This window comes from Solanum dulcamara, chromosome 10 (assembly GCF_947179165.1).
Source record: "Solanum dulcamara chromosome 10, daSolDulc1.2, whole genome shotgun sequence".
NCBI classification, from domain to species: domain Eukaryota; kingdom Viridiplantae; phylum Streptophyta; class Magnoliopsida; order Solanales; family Solanaceae; genus Solanum; species Solanum dulcamara.
Window position 1 is genome coordinate 826,041 of NC_077246.1, and position 17,047 is coordinate 843,087.

At 39.3% G+C, this 17,047-nt stretch overlaps 1 pseudogene; it reads right to left on the reverse strand.

Moving 5' to 3' along the window:
• Positions 1-2,480: 2,480 nt before the first annotated feature.
• Positions 2,481-10,568, reverse strand: LOC129870940 (putative late blight resistance protein homolog R1A-10; annotated as a pseudogene).
• Between the last annotated feature and the right edge of the window lie 6,479 nt (positions 10,569-17,047).

The following is a 17,047-nucleotide window of genomic DNA, read 5'->3' on the forward strand; positions in this document are numbered from 1 at the left end:
AAATTGCCTAATTTCTTTTGCGTCGTTAATAAAATGCTTCTAAACCTATCTAAAGCACCGACGCAGCTACTTGAATCATTCCCTAGGTCATTACGGTCGCTACTATGGAAGAATCCAAGAAAATTTGACCTGGACCCCCGACACCTAAAAAATCTATAGGCTAACACACACGAAAAACTCACAAAATCGCTTAATTCCCCTTGCGTCTTTAATAAAATGCTTTTAAACCTTTCTAATGCGCCGCTGGGTCTATTGGAGTCGTTCCCCAGGTTGTAACGGATGCTACTATGGAACAATCCAAGAAAATTCAACCCGGACCTTCGGCACCTAAAAATTATAAGGGCTAACACACACGAAAAACTGACAAAATCGTCTAATTTCTGTTTCGTCACTAATAAAATGCTCTTAAGCCTCTCTAAAGCACCACCGAGGCTAATTGAGTCGTTCCCCATGTCATTACAGACGCTACAATGGAAGAATTCAAGAAAATTCGATCGGGACCCCCGACACCTTAAAAATTAATGGGCTAACATACACGAAAAGCTGGCAAAATCGTCTAATTCTTATTGCATTGCCAATGAAAGGCTCCTACACCCATATAAAGCACCACCGGGGCTACTGGAGTCATTCCAAGGTCGTTATAGATGCTATTATGGATGAATCTAAGAAATATTCGACCAGTACCTCCTGCACTTAAACTCGAAAAACTAGCAAAATTGCCTATTTTCTGTTGCGCCGCCAGTAAATTGCTCCTAAACCCCTCTAAAGTGCCATCGGGGATACTAGAGTTATTCCCCAGGTCATAAAGAACACTACTATGGAAGAATCCAAGAAAATTCAATCCGAACCCTCGGCACCTAATAAATCTGTGGGCTAACACACACAAAAAACTGGCAAAATCGCCTAATTTCTATTGCGTCGCCAATAAAATAACCCTAAATCCCTATAAAGTGCCACCGGGGATACTGGAGTCATTCCACAAGTTGTTATATATGCTACTATAGAAGAATTCAAGAAAATTAAACTCAAACCCCCGGCACCTAAGAATTCTGTGAGCTAACACACACGAAAGACTGGCAAAATCGCCTAATTCTTTTTTTGTCGCCAATAAAATACTCCTAAACCTCTCTAAAGCACCACCGGGTCTATTGGAGTCGTTCCCAGGTCATTACAAATAGGACTATAGAAGAATATAAGAAAATTCGACTCAAACCCCCGGCACCTAAAAAATTCATGGGCTACCACACACGAAAAATTGGCAAAATTGCCTAATTCTTATTGCGCCGCCAATAAAATTTTCTTAAACCTCTCTAAAGCGCTGCCGGAGATGCTGGAGTCATTCCCCAGGTCATTAAGAACGCTACTATGGAAGAATCCAATAAAATTCAACCTAGACCCCTAACACCTAAAAAATCTGAGGGCTAACACATACAAAAAATTGGCAAAATCGCTTAAATCCTGTTGTGTCGCCAATAAAATTTCCCTAAACCCTCTAAAGAACCACCGGGGATACCAGAGTAGTTACCCAGAGCATTAAAGACACTACTATAGAAGAATCCAAGAAAATTTAACCCAAAACCCGGCACCTAAAAATTGTAAGGGCTAACACACACGAAAAACTGGCAAAATAGCCTAATTCTTGTTTCATCGCTAATAAAATACTCTGAAACATCTCTAAAGCACCGATGGGGCTATTGAAATCGTTTCCTAGGTCGTTACGGACGCTACAATGGAAGTATCCAAGAAAATTTGATCCGAACCCCTGACACCTATAAAATTCATGGGCTAAAACACATGAAAAAATGGCAAAATTGCCTAATTCCTGTTGCGCCGCCAATAAAATTCCCCTAAACCCCTCGAAAGCGCCGCCGGGGATACTGGATTGGTTCTCCAGGTCGTTACGGATGCTACGATGGAAGAATCCAAGAAAATTCAACCCAAAACTCGGCACCTAAAAATTGTAAGTGCTAACATACACGAAAAACTGACAAAATAGCCTAATTCTTGTTTCATCGCTAATAAAATACTCTGAAACATCTCTAAAGCACCGATGGGGCTACTGAAATCGTTTCCTAGGTCGTTACAGACACTACAATGGAAGTATACAAGAAAATTCGATCCGAACCCCCGACACCTATAAAATTTGTGGGTTAAAACACACGAAAAAGTGGCAAAATCGCCTAATTTCTGTTGCGCCGCCAATAAAATTCCCCTAAACCCCTCGAAAGCGCCGCCGGGGATACTGGATTGGTTCTCCAGGTCGTTACGGATGCTACGATGGAAGAATCCAAGAAAATTCAATCCGAAGCCCCGGCACTTAAAAATTCCGTGGGCTAACACACACGAAAAACTAGCAAAATTGCCTAATTCCTATCGCACCACTAATAAATTGCTCTTAAACCCCTATAAAGCACCATCGGGGATCCTGAAGTCGTTCCCCAGGTCGTTATGATTGCTAATATGGAAGATTCTAAGAAAATTCAACCGGAACCCTTGACACCTAAAAAATCAGTGGGCAAACACAAATAAAAAGCTGGCAAAATCACCTAATTCCTGTTGCGACGCCAATAAAACACTTCTAAACCCCTCTAAAGCGCTCTCGGGGATACTGGAGTTGTTCCCTAGGTTGAAAAATTGGCAAAATAGCCTAATTTCTATTGCGTCGCAAATAAAATGCTCGCAAACCCTTCTAAAGCACCGCCAGGGCTACTGGAGTCATTCCCCAGGTCGTTACAGACGTTACTAAAAGAATCCAAGAAAATTCGATCGGGACCGCTGGCACTAAAAAATCCATGGGCTAACACACACAAAAAATTAGTAAAATCGCCTAATTCCCTTTGCGTCGCTAATAAAATGCTTCTCAACCCAGCTAAAGTATCGCCGGAGCTACTGTAGTCGTTCCTTAGGTCATTATGGATGCTACAATGGAAGATTTCAAGAAAATACGACTCGAACCCCCGACATACAATAATTCCGTGGGCTAACACTCATGAAAAACTGGTAAAATCGTCTAATTCCTGTTGCAACGCCAATAAAATGCTCCTAAATCCCTCTAAAGCGTTGTCGAGGATAATAGAGTTGTTTCCTAGGTCGTTAAGGACGCTACTATTGTAAAATCCAAGAAAATTCAATCCGGACCCTCGGCACCTAAAAAATCTGTGGGCTAACATACACGAAAAATTAGCAAAATCATCTAATTCCTATAGCATCGCCAATAAAATCCCCTAAACCCCTCTAAAACATCGCCGGGGATACTGGAGTCGTTACCCAGGTCATTACGAACGCTACTATGGAAGAATCTAAGAAAATTAAATCCGAACCCCCGACATCTAAAAATTTTGTGGGGGTAAGACACACGAAAAGCTGGCAAAATAGCGTAATTATTGTTGCGTCGCTAATAAAATACTCCTAAACCTCTCTAAAGCATCGCTAGGGCTACTGGAGTCGTTCCCCAGGTCATTACGGATGCTACTAGAAGAATCCAAGAAAATTCGATCGGGACCCGCCGATACTAAAATATATGTGGTCTAACACACATAAAAATCTGGCAAAATCGCCTAATTCCCTACTACCGGGGCTACTGGAGTAATTTCCTAGGTCGTTACGGAAGAATTAAAAAAATATTAACCCAAATTTACGACACCTAAAAATTCGGTGGGCTAACACATACGAAAAAATGGCAGAATTGCCTAAATCCTATTGCATCGCCATTAAAATGTTCCTAAACCCCTCTAAAGCGTCGTCGGAGCTACTAGAGTCGTTTCCTAGGTCGTTACAAAGGAATTAGGAGATTTTGCCAGTTTTTCATTTATGTTAGCCCATGAATTTTTTAAGTGCCGGGGGTCCGGGTTAAATTTTCTTGGATTCTTCCATAATAGCGTCCGTAACGACCTAAGGAATGACTCTAGTAGCCTCGGCAGCGCTTTAGAGGGGTTTAGGTGCATTTTATTGGCGATGCAATAAGAACTAGGAGATTTTTCCAATTTTTCGTGTGTGTTATCCCACAGAATTTTTAGATGACGGAGGTCCGGGTTGAATTTTCTTAAATTCTTTCATAATAGCGTCCGTAACGACCTAGGAAACGACTCTAGTAGCCCCGGCGGTGCTTTAGATGGGTATATGAGCATTTAATTGGCGACACAACAGGAATTAGACTATTTTTTCAGGTTTTCATGTGTGTTATCCTTAGAATTTTCTACGTGCCGAGGGTCCGTGTCGAATTTTTTGAATTCATCCATAATAGCATCCGTAACGACCTAAGGAATGACTCTAGTAGCCCGGCTGCACTTTAGAGGAGTTTGGGAGTATTTTATTGGCGACGCAATAGGAATTAGGCGATTTTGCCAGTTTTTCGTGTGTGTTAGCCCATGGATTTTTTAGGTGCCGGGGATCTGGGTCAAATTTTCTTGGATTCTTCCATTGTAGCGTACTTAACGACCTGGGACAACTCCAGTAGCCCCGGTAGTGCTTTAGAGGGGTTTACAAGCATTTTATTGGCGACACAACAGGAATTAGGCAATTTTGCCTTTTTTGTGTGTGTTATCCCAAGAATTTTTTAGGTTCCGGTGGTTCGGGTTAAACTTTTTTAGATTCATCCATAGTAGCATATATAACGACCTGGGAATGACTCTAGTAGCCGCGGAGGTGCTTTAGAGAGGTTTAGGAGAATTTTATTAAAGATGTAACAGGAATTAGACGATTTTGCCAGTTTTTCGTGTATATTAGCCCACAGTTTTTTGGGTGCCGAAGGTCTGGGTTGAATTTTCTTAGATTCTTTCATAGTAGCATCCGTAATGATCTGGAAAACGACTCTAGTAGCCACGGCAATGCTTTAGAGCAGTTTAGTAGCATTTTATTGGTGACGCAATTGGAATTAGATAATTTAGGCAGTTTTTCGTGTGTGTTAGCCCATAAAATTTTTAAATGCCGGGGTTTCGGATCAAATTTTCTTGGATTCTTCCATAGTAGCGTCCGTAATAAACTAGGAAACGACTCTAGTAGCCTCGGCGGCGCTTTAGAGGGGTTTAGGTGCATTTTATTGGCGACGCAATAGAAATTAGGTGATTTTTCCAATTGTTTATGTGTGTTAGCCCACAGATAATTTGGGTGCTGGGGTTTTGAGTCTAATTTTCTTGGATTCTTCAATAGTAGCATTCGTAATAAACTGGAAAATGACTCTGATAGCCCCATCGGTGCTTTAGAAGGGTTTATGAGCATTTTATTAGCGACGACACAAGAATTAGGCGATTTTGCCAGATTTTCGTGAGTGTTAGCCCACAGATTTTTTAGGTGTCTGGGGTTCAGGTTGAACTTTCTTGTATTCTTCTATAGTATCATTCGTAACGACCTAGGGAATGACTCCAGTATCCTCGGTGGTACTTTATAGGGGTTTAGGAGCATTTTATTGGCAACGCAATAGGAATTAGGTTATTTTGCCAGTTTTTCGTATGTGTTAGCCCACGGAATTTTTAGGTGACGGGGGTTCGTATCGAATTTTCTTGTATTCTTCCATAGTAGAATCCATAACGACCTGGAGAACGACTCTAGTTGTCCCGGCGGTGCTTTAGAGGTGTTTAGGAATATTTTATTGGCAACGCAATAAGAATTAGACAATTTTTCCAGTTTTACATATGTGTTAGCCCACAGATTTTTTAGGTGCGGGGATTTGGGTCAAATTTTCTTGGATTCTTCCATTGTAGCATTCGTAACAACCTGGGGAACAACAACAGGAACCCCGATGGTGCTTTAGATGGGTTTAGGAGCATTTTATTGGCGACGCAACAGAAATTAGACGATTTTGCCAGTTTTTTTTGTGTGTTAGCCCATTGATTTTTTAGGTGCCGGGGTCTGGGTCGAATTTTGTTGGATTCTTCTATAGTAGCGTCTTTAACGACCTGGGGAACGATTCCAGTAGCCCTGACGGCGCTTTATAGGGGTTTAGGAGCATTCTATTGGCGACACAACATGAATTAGGCGATTTTGCCAGTTTTTGGTGTATGTTAGCCCACAAATTTTTTAGGTGTCGGGGGTCCGCATCGAATTTTCTTGGATTCTTATATAGTAGCATCTATAATGACCTGGGTAAGGACTCTAGTAGCCGCGACGGTGCTTTAGAGGGGTTTAGGAGTATTTAATTGGCGACGCAACAGGAATTATGTGATTTAGCCAGTTTTTCGTATGTGTTAGCCCACAGAGTTTTTAGGTGTTGGGGGTCTGTATCAAATTTTCTTTGATTCTTTCGTAGTAGAGTCCATAACAACCTGGGGAATGACTCCAGTTGCCCCTGCGACACTTTAGAGGGGTGTAGGAGTATTTCATTGGCGACGCAATAGGAATTAGACGATTTTGCTAGTTTTTCGTGTGTGTTAGCCCATAGATTTTTTAGGTGTCGGGGGTTCGAGTCGAATTTTCTTGGATTCTTCCATAGTAGCATCCGTAATGACTCCAATAGCCCCTGCGTTGCTTTAGACGGGTTTAAGAGCATTTTATTGGCGACGTAATAGAAATTAGGCGATTTTGCCAAATTTTCATGTGTGTTAGCCCACAGATTTTTTAGGTGCCGGGGGTCTAGGTCAAACTTTCTTGGATTCTTCCATAGTAGCATTTGTAACGACATGGAGAACGACTCTAGTAGCCCCTATAGTACTTTAGACGGGTTTAGGAGCATTTTATTGGCAACGCAACAGAAATTAGGCGATTTTGCCAGCTTTTCATGTGTGTTAGCCTATGGATTTTTTAGGTGCTGGGGCTATGGGTTCTTGGATTCTTCCATATTAGCATCCTTAACTGTCTGGGGAATGATCCAGTAGCCCTGGAGACGCTTTAGAGGGGTTTAGGAGCATTTTATTGGCGACACAACAGGAATTAGATGATTTTGCCAGTTTTTTGTGTGTGTTAGCCCACAGATTTTTTAGGTGCCGGGGGTCGAGTCGAATTTTCTTAGATTCTTCCATATTAGCATCTATAACGGCCTAGGGAATGACTCTAGTAGCTGCGACGGTGCTTTAGAGGGGTTTAGGAGCATTTTATTGGAGACGCAACAAGAATTAGGCGATTTTGCCAGCTTTTCATGTGTGTTAGCCCATGAATTTTTTAGGTGTCGGGGGTCCGGGTCGAATTTTCTTGGATTCTTCCATAGTAGTGTCAATAAAAACCCGGGAAACGACGTCAGTAGCCCCGACAGTGCTTTAGAGGGGTTTAGGAGTATTTTATTCGCGACGCAATAGGAATTAGGCAATTTTGCCAATTTTTCATGTGTGTTGGCCCACAGATTTTTTAAATGCCGGATGTCTGGGTCGAATTTTCTTAGATTCTTCCATAATAGCGTCCATAGAGACCTGGGAATGACTCCAGTAGCCCCCGGTGGTGCTTTATATGGGTTTAGGAGTTTCATTGGCGATGCAATAGGAATTAGGCAATTTTGCCAGCTTTTCGTGTGTGTTAGCCCATAAATTTTTTAGGTGTTGGGGGTCTGGATTGAATTTTCTTGGATTCTTCCATAGTAGCGTTCGTAACGACCTAGAGAACGACTCCAGTATCCCAGAGGCACTTTAGAGGGGTTTAGGAGCATTTTATTGGCGACGCAATAAGAATTAGACAATTTTTCCAGTTTTACGTGTGTGTTAGCCCACAGATTTTTTAGGTGCTGGTGATCTGGGTCGAATTTTGTTGGATTCTTCCATACTAGCGTCCGTAACGACCTGGGGAACAACTCCAGTAGCCTCGGCGATGCTTTATATGGGTTTATGATAATTTTATTGGCGACACAACAAGAATTATGCGATTTTTTCAAGTTTTTGTGTGTGTTAGCCTTAGGATTTTTTAGGTGCCGAGGTTCCGGGTCGAATTTTCTTGGATTCTTTCGTAGTAGCCTCCTTAATGACCTGGATAATGACTCCAGTAGCCCCTGCAGCGCTTTAGACGTATTTAGGAGCATTTTATTGGCGACGCACCAGAAATTACGCAATTTTGACTCTTTTTCGTGTTGTTAGCCTACAGACTTTTTAGGTGGTGGAGGTCCGGGTCAAATTTTCTTGGATTTTATCATAGTAGCATCCATAACGACCTAGGGAACGACTCCAGTAGCCCCGGCAATGCTTTATACGTGTTTTGGAGCATTTTATTGGAGATGCAACAAGAATTAAGCGATTTTGCTAGCTTTTCGTGTGTACTAGCCCACACATTTTTTAGGTGTTGGAGGTTCGGGTCGAATTTCATGGATTCTTCCATAGTAGCATCTGTAACGACCTAGAGAACGACTCCAGTAGCTCCAACGGTGCTTTAGAGGGGTTTAAGAGCATTTTATTGGCGATACAATAGGTATTAGTCGATTTTGTCAGTTTTTCATTTGTGTTAGCCCCCGGATTTTTTAGGTGTCGGGGGTCCAGGTCAAATTTTCTTAGATTCTTCTATATTAGCGTCCGTAAAGAATTGGGGAACGACTCTGGTAGCCCCGTCGACGCTTTAGAGGGGTTTAAGAGCATTTTATTAGCGACGACACAAGAATTAGGTGATTTTGCCAGTTTTTCGTGTGTGATAGCCCACGAATTTTTTAGGTGTCGGGAGTTCGGGTTGAATTTTTTTGGATTCTTACATAGTAACATCTGTAATGACCTGGGGAACAACTCCAGTATCCCCGGCGGCGCTTTAGAGGGGTTTCAGAGTATATTTTATACGTCACAAAACAGGAATTAGGCGATTTTGTCAGTTTTTCATGTGTGTTAGTTCACGAATTTTTGGGTGTAGGGGGTACGGGTGGAATTTTCTTGGATAGTAGAGTCCATAATGACCTGGGGAATGACTCCAGTAGCCCCGGCGGCGCTTTAGAGGGTTTAGGAGCATTTTATTGGCGACGCAATAGGAATTAGTCGATTTTGCAAATTTTCATCCCAATTATTTTCTTCATCCAAATTATAACCTCCATCATAATTAACATATACAATGTCATTCATGACAATTTTTTTTTGCTTTTGAGCTTCTCTCAAGCACATCTCATATATTAGATCATGAACCTTACATGATCTAATTTTTGTTTCATCCAGACTTCTTTTGCTGACAAGAACTAGACATCTATCGACAAGTTCTTGCAAACACTTCTCAGTTTCTCCTTCCAAGTCATTTTCCAACTTCAGCAACCCCTCAGCCATCCACAATCTCACCAATCTCTTCACTGACACCTCACTGTCTTCTGGAAAAATTCCAAAATACAAAAAGCATGCTTTTAGGTCACTCGTCAAGTGATTGTAACTCAAACCAAGCACATGTAAACATTGTTCATTAGGATCATTTGTGACAAATGACTTGACATATTTAGCAACACTTGTCCAATCTTCTATTGTCCTTTTAGATTTGGACAAAAGCCCAGCAACCACGACAATTGTTAGCGGTAACCCTTGACATCTGTCCACAATTTGTTTCCCAATAGTCTCAAATTCAGATGGAAATGCTTCATTTACAAATGCCGCACTTTTAAAAAGGTCCCAACTCTCAACTGGACACATGAGACCAATCGGCAAAGAGATGTTCTTTGTACCAGCAGAACAAGCTACCTCAGAGTTACGAGTAGTCAACAGTATTCGACTCCCATTGTTTTGACTTGGAAAGCATAGTCTCACGTCGTCCCATGCTTTATCGCTCCACATGTCATCCAATACAATTATCTCCTATTCTTCAAACTTTTTTCTAGCATGTCTGCTAGCTTTGACTCATCTTCCGTGTTAAATGTGTCATCCTTTTCTTTTGTAGAGTGCAAAAGGCTTACCAACATATCTTTTACATTGTGTTGTTGAGAAATCGTTGCCCAGGAACGAACATCAAAATGAGATCGAATGAATGCATCATTGAAAACTTCTTTTGCTAAAGTCGTTTTACCAATGCCCCCCATCCCAACAATCGGAATAACTTTGAGTTCACCAGAGAAACCTCTAGTTAGTTCTGCCATCATCCTTTCCCTTTCATCATGACGTCCTACCATATTGTTTTTACCATTCAACATAACTTTCGCTGAACTTGAAGCTTGAACAAAATATTCCTCCGATGATTGCTTGGCTTTATATTTAGACTCTTTCTGTACACGATCAATCTCCTCTGCCACTTGTTTTAGGCTATCACAAAGCCTCTCGCGTGCCTTTTCTTTCTGCATTTCATTCTTCGCCATTATAATATCAGTTAATCATAGTTGAATTGTAATTTCAACACCATCTGCAACTTCTTTCATTTGTGCTTCCAAATCTGTCTTTTCCATAGAATCATTGCTTTTCTCAAAGTTCTAGAGAAATACTTCCAGGGAACTAACTTTTTCGCGAAGAACATGAAATTCTTCTCTGCGGTCACAAATTTGAGAATGCATTTGTGAATTGGGTGTCAAGAGTAGTTGTATTGTGTTTAGAAGAGAAGCAACACTAGCATAAGCCATATCTGTATATTCCAATTATCACCTGAAAGCATGAGCAGGTTAATTTTCAGTCATTGCTATCTCAAATATATTCTCAATCACTTAGTGTATGTGCATTGATGCAATAACCACAGTGTTCCGGACTAGCTTGCGCGCACTTTGACTAATTTTACGGATAGCGATTACCTCCCACCAAATATATCAGGTAATTCTATCCACCAAAGATTAGACAGATAGAAAGAAATCATCTAGTAATTTTTGTCTCCTAAGAAATTTGAACCTGATATCTCATATTTGTGTTGTCACTCATTGACTACTAGGCCACATCCATGGCCGCAGTAGTAAAATCTAATCGTACAACGAATGAAAATATGAGGTATCGTGATAGATCAACAATAAATTTCGACAAATATTGAAGAAATAATCAGCAAATAAACATTGAACTATAACAAATAATTATGTTACATCCCAGCTGACATTCCACCTGATTCAAGAATTGAACTACAAATTTTGACTTTGATGTATAATTCATGAATTGAAAAAAACAAACAACAAATCTATAACGATTGTGATCTCCACATTTATGGATTTTCCAAAACATTAGATTTTTCCTAATATTATTAGATTCGTACTCGAGCACACAGAGCTAAAACTTATATTTGTACAAGGCTATGTTGCTCTGACTCTTCACAAATATTGTCAAGTGTGTATCAGATCCTTAATGGGTTTGACAACATTTACAAAGTTTTCAAGTAATAAAATGACAAAAAGGCTAACTAACCTTCAAATGAGCTTCTGCAAAAGAGAAGCATGTACTGCAATGATACTTAGAGAAAAGAATACAACAAACTCAAAGTATGAATAACAATCAATTGTTATTCAATAAATGAAGATTAGCCAATGCATAAGTGCTCCCACATGGGTGTTAATATATTATAAGCAACTTAAATAAGCTGTTATTTATGGTGTCTACAAATAAAAGGAGGATTCAGGATTTTAAGTTAATGAATTTCAATGACGATGTCAAGTTAACATACAATAACAACTGAATGAACTGGATTTCGAGCTAACAATTCTTATACATTTAATGAATTTTTTAAATATAAATACATGGTCTAAACAAAGTTAATTGAATTTCCATAGAATTATTTCCTGCTATCTCAAGAAATCATTTCACAAAATTATATTCAGAAAAAGGACAAATATACTCTGGAACTATCGTAAATGGTTACTATATACCCTTCGTTATACTTTTAGGATACTGATGTAACACCCCCAAAAAAAATTCCCTAAGATTCGGACCTTTTCTTGTATTCGTGTAGGGTCGAACTCTATTATTGTGAAGTATAGGCATGAGTTAAGATGAGTCCCTGAGTAATTGAAGAGTGTTGGAGGTGATGTGGGGTCACAAAGGACCCCTAGGACCAAGCTAAGTCCAAAAGATTCGTCGTGGCTAAGTTTTAGAATGAGTTCGTATAAGGAGTCGACTTCTAACGACCCTATCTTTTGAAAGACGATAACCTGGGTGGCCCACGACCTATTAAATTAAAGGTCATCCAGTCTTCTTACCAACGCCACCAAGAATGTAATTTTTGGAGTTCGGAGTCAAGATATGACGATCCTAAGACGAACTAGCACGACAGAAATTTCAAGCCTGGGTTGCAACTGCTGGAAATCTAGGCTTGGCGCCGCAGTGGCGCGACGCGCCACTATCGTGCCAGGAACAAGCCTCAGTAGTTTGGCCCCTGGCGCGGCGCGCCACTACGAGGTGTGCAGGGTTTTCAAGCCTATTTTCCCAAAACCCAGAAAACTTGGGCTTGGCACTGTAAGGGCGCGACGCGCCACTATCGCGCCAAGAACAAGCCTCAGTAGTTTGGTCCTTGGCGCGACACACCACTAAAAGATGTGCAGGTTTTTAGCCTATTCGACTTGGCGCCGCAGTGGCGCGACGCGCCACTATCGCGCCAAGGGTGTTTTTGGCCTATTTTCCAGATTTTTGAAGAAAGGGCAATTTGGGAATTTTTTCAAATTATATATGTATCAGCCTTAGCACGTTTTGGGACCATTTTCAGTCTCTCTCTCTCTCTCTCTAAAAGCCCTAGAAAATTTCCCTCTCTTCTTCTCCTTCTCCAAATCCTTCTCCAACAAGAAGTGCTTCCAAAAGCTTCAAGATTCAATCTTTCCATTGAAGACCCAACATCAATGTTTTCTTCAAGTCTTCTCTAAGGTATGTAAGGCTACTCAAAATATGAGTTGAGTCCACCCATGTGCCCTACACTTTCCTTGAGGTTAAATGTTCATAAGAATGGAGTTTCTTGATAAGCCTATGTCCAAATGAGTCTTGTTATCTATTAATTTGATTCTTGTTATGTTGATGTTGTTGAGTCAAGAAATTTCTAAAAAGATCCTTCATGTGAGTATGAGTTGATAGAGATGAGTTGTTAAACATGCTTTATTGATTTTTCTTAACTATGTGGATTATGACAAAAATGCTAATTTTCTTAAATATGTTGTTTATCTTGAATTGTTGATTTAAAACCTTGGAGTTGTGGTGAGTCCCAAAAGATTTGTTAAATGAATAGAGGAACGATTGGATAGATTTGTATGTTGTTATAAGTGCATATTTAATCTACTCTTGAAAAATATGATTGGGATTGATCGGATCGTATGATTGGGAGAGGTTTGATTGTGATAGAGTTGATGAGTTGACAAGGTTGTAATGAGACTTGTCGATATGATTTGATTGAGTTGATTGGATGGAGTTTTATGAGCATTGAGTCTTGGGAGGAGTATCGAGTACCGAATTGGGCAAGAGTATAGTCCATACTCAAACCCACTAACTACGTGACCAAGCGTAGGAGGGGATTGAACCGTCAAAGTCGGATGCTTCCCCAAAATTATTTTCCTGATATTATAGGGCTTGGTTGGATTGGATCCATGATTGGTTGATTCATTCATACCCTGGCAAAGTATGAACGGACGCGGCAACAACGTCGGTTTGTTGTACTTTCACTGGCTCATAAGTGATGGTTGTTGGATAAAAGAAACTCCCACATAGGTCTTGGCAGTACTCTGAGTCGGATTGAGTTGATTTGTAAATGATTTGGTCCCGTCTAAACTATACTCTTGCTTAGACTTAGGACGCCTGTTGAGTTGTATTTCTTTCTGAGTTGAGATTTCCGAGTTGATTTGGTTCCTTCTGATGTTGTTTCATTCGGCCATTTTACATACTTGTACATTCCACGTACTGACACCATTTGGCCTGCATCATTTCATGATGCAGAGACAGGTACTAGAGATCATCAACCGGCGCACCATTGAAGATCCACACACTCCCAGTTAGTTGGTGAGTCCTCCTAGTTTTCGGAGGATGTTGAGTTTCTTGTATAGTTTTATGTTGCTTCCTTTATTTTGATTGTTGGTAGCCATGGGCTTGTCATTGGCACCTCTCAAATTGTTGATAGAGGCTTCATAGACCGGAGTGTAGAAATGTTGGATTGTTCTTTGAGTAGTTCTTCTATAACTGTTTGTTGATTTGATAGTTATTTGGCCTTTGGCCCTAAATTGTGAATAGTACTTTATTGAATGAGTCTTCCACTGAGAGAATGTGATTGAATGAATGTGTGACTGGACCAGGTGGTTCGCTTGGAGGTCAGAAATGGCTTTCGAGTGCCGACCACGCCTAGGGTACCCTCTCGGGGCGTGACAACTGATGTCCTTATTGTCTAAATTTTGGGGTGTATATACCCTTTGGACTAACAGAGGGACACGTGTCTCGATTTTAAATAAAGGCCTATACAAAATTTATTTATTTTCTACCCATAATTAAAAGACTCATCCAGATAATTAAAAACACACCCTTATAACTTAAGACACACACTCAATTCTAAAAATATAACGGAGGGTATTTAGATACTATTTATAATAGTTTTGAAGGATATATTTGTCATTTTCCGAATTTTATATTTAAAGAAAGGAAAACTTAACTTAAGAAAATTAATGACAACTTCAACTAAGGAAATATAATATTATTAGGGATGGCAATGGGGCGGGTGGGGCGGGTTTAGATCTAGGCGGGGCAGGGTGGGTTTAGAGTTATGCGGGGCGGGGCGGGGCAGATGTGGGGTGGGACGGGTTGAAGTAATTATTATCAAAATTAATGCGGGGCGAGGTGGGTTGCGGATTTATTCGAGTTTAAGGTATCTAATAGGAATCCGAAGAAAATTAAATCTTTATAATTAGTAAAAATTAAAGATATAAACTTTTTATATTAAACTTTGACTTTAGTTTTAACTTCATCTTTTTTAAAAAAAAATTAAACTAGACAAATGTTAATTAGAGTTAATTAGCAATTAAGAAATAATTGTTAATATGTTAATTAGAAATAATTAATTAGTTGTTGAGATGTTAATTAGCAAAAAATAAATTTTTTTGTATGAATTTTATTTTTTATATTAAACTCAATTAAAAAAGAAAAAAATATAAAAATTTATGCAAGGCGGGTTTATACGGGGCGGATCTATATTGGGTGGGGCGGAATGGGTTGAAAATGAAAAAATATTGTTATGCAGAACGAGGCGGAGCAATTTAAAAAAATTACGGGTTAAGCTCAACCCGCCTCATGCCATTGCCATTCCTAAATATTATGCCACATGGGCGTTAATATATACTATTATTATGGTGTCTGCAATCATTTTATCCAAGTAATTAAAGTTTATACAAATAAAGAGAGAGTTGACTTCGCAGAATGGGATAACAACGTCAATTAAGGAAATACGGATAATTTATGTGACATTTTATTCTTTTTAATTCGATCCAGAAAAAATGTCATATTTTTATAATTAGAAATAATTTAATTTTATAATTTCTTTTTTACCCTTATAGTCACACATATATTTAAGTGTTGATTTAGACCAAAAGTTTCAAAAGTCCTCTTATTTTTTTTCAATAAAACATCCTGCCAAATCAGATGGTGCCACGTAAATTGAGACTGAGAAAGTATAAGTTTCTCCATTTTCCTATGACAAAAGTTTCTCCCTTTTTCTTATTTAGCAATCTTATTGAACATACAGTTCAACCATATAAAATTATCCTTAAAAGGCTATACCTTTAATGGATTAAATGGAGTTTGCCCAAGCATAGAATCGCGGCAAAAAGCATAGAGAATTTTTCAATATAAATGAAATGGATAGTGTGGTATAATAATCAATGTTATATTACTTGAGTTTAATTATAAAACACTGGCATAATATATAACTATGTCATTTAACTTGATTGAAACTGGAATTTATATCCTCTAACTTTGGATGTACATAAGTAGACACTTAAACTAATATAAAGTTGAATGAGTAAACACACGCGTCTTATATGCCCTGTAACTTAGCTTCAGACATCTATGTTCTTTTGTAGAGCCGAGGGCCTATCGAAAACAATCTCTCTAACTCTAAATGGTTTGCCTACGAAGTACACTTCCCAGATCCTACTTGTGAGATTACACTGGATATGTTATTGTATTTATGCTTCGAGTCAAAAATATTGAGTTCAAATCAACCCGACATTGTTATAAGGGGAATTTTAGCTTTTCACTAGCCCATGGATATGTTTGTACATGCAAATTTGTAATGTCCAATAAGATTTCTTGGGAAGAATTCTAACAAGTAGCATCACTAACAATTCTACAAACTCAAAAATGTGTTCCAAAAATACAAAATTACAAATCTAGCCCCATTATTACAATTTTGAGAAATCACATCTCCTTGGAAGCTTCAGGAACGAATTCACTGCCATATGGCTGACCGGCGATTACTAGTGATTTCGGCTTCATCAAGGCAAGCTGCAGCCTGCACCCTGAACTGGGGACAGGTTACAATGTTAAACTGAAACAGTGTGAGCTAGGATGAAATCCCTGGACTTCATTCCTTCTGCTCTTGATTACTAGCGATTCCGACTTCATGTAGGCGAGTTGCAGCCTGCAATACGAACTGAGAACGGGTTATAATGTTAAACTGAAACAGTGTAAGCTAGGATGAAATCCCCTGGACATCAATCCTTCTGCTCTTGAATTTCTCAGCTAATGTCAGTCTGAATCAGCATCATTTTGGCTTTCATTAGATCTGTTGGATAGAAACATAAAGGGTCATCAGTAGTAGTTTGACAAGTCACAAGCATTCAAATGCAGATTCAGAGCATATTCAACTAAAAGCACATATTTTAATATATATATACTTGTTTTTGCACACGCGTGTTGCACATGAACCCCTTATAAAAATTATGCATACATAAAACCCAAAAGTTGCATCAACAACAATATATAAAACTCAAAAATGAGGTAGTAAGCAAATCTACTCCCATTTGTGACGATTTAGAGAATCACTATAAAACTCAAAAATCATGGAATTAGGACGAATTAAATAAGGCATAATATATAGATATGCCTTTTAATTTTGGCTCATTTCACATTTTTATACCCTCTAACTTTGGAGGTGCACAAGTAGGCACTTAAACTTTTATAAAATTGAACAAATAGACACACGTATCCTACGTGGTACAATACACGTAGGATGCCACATAGGACACAAAGTTAACCTGTAGGATGTCATGTAGGACGACGAATATGTCTATTTGTTCAAGTTTTGAATAGTTAAAGTGTCTACT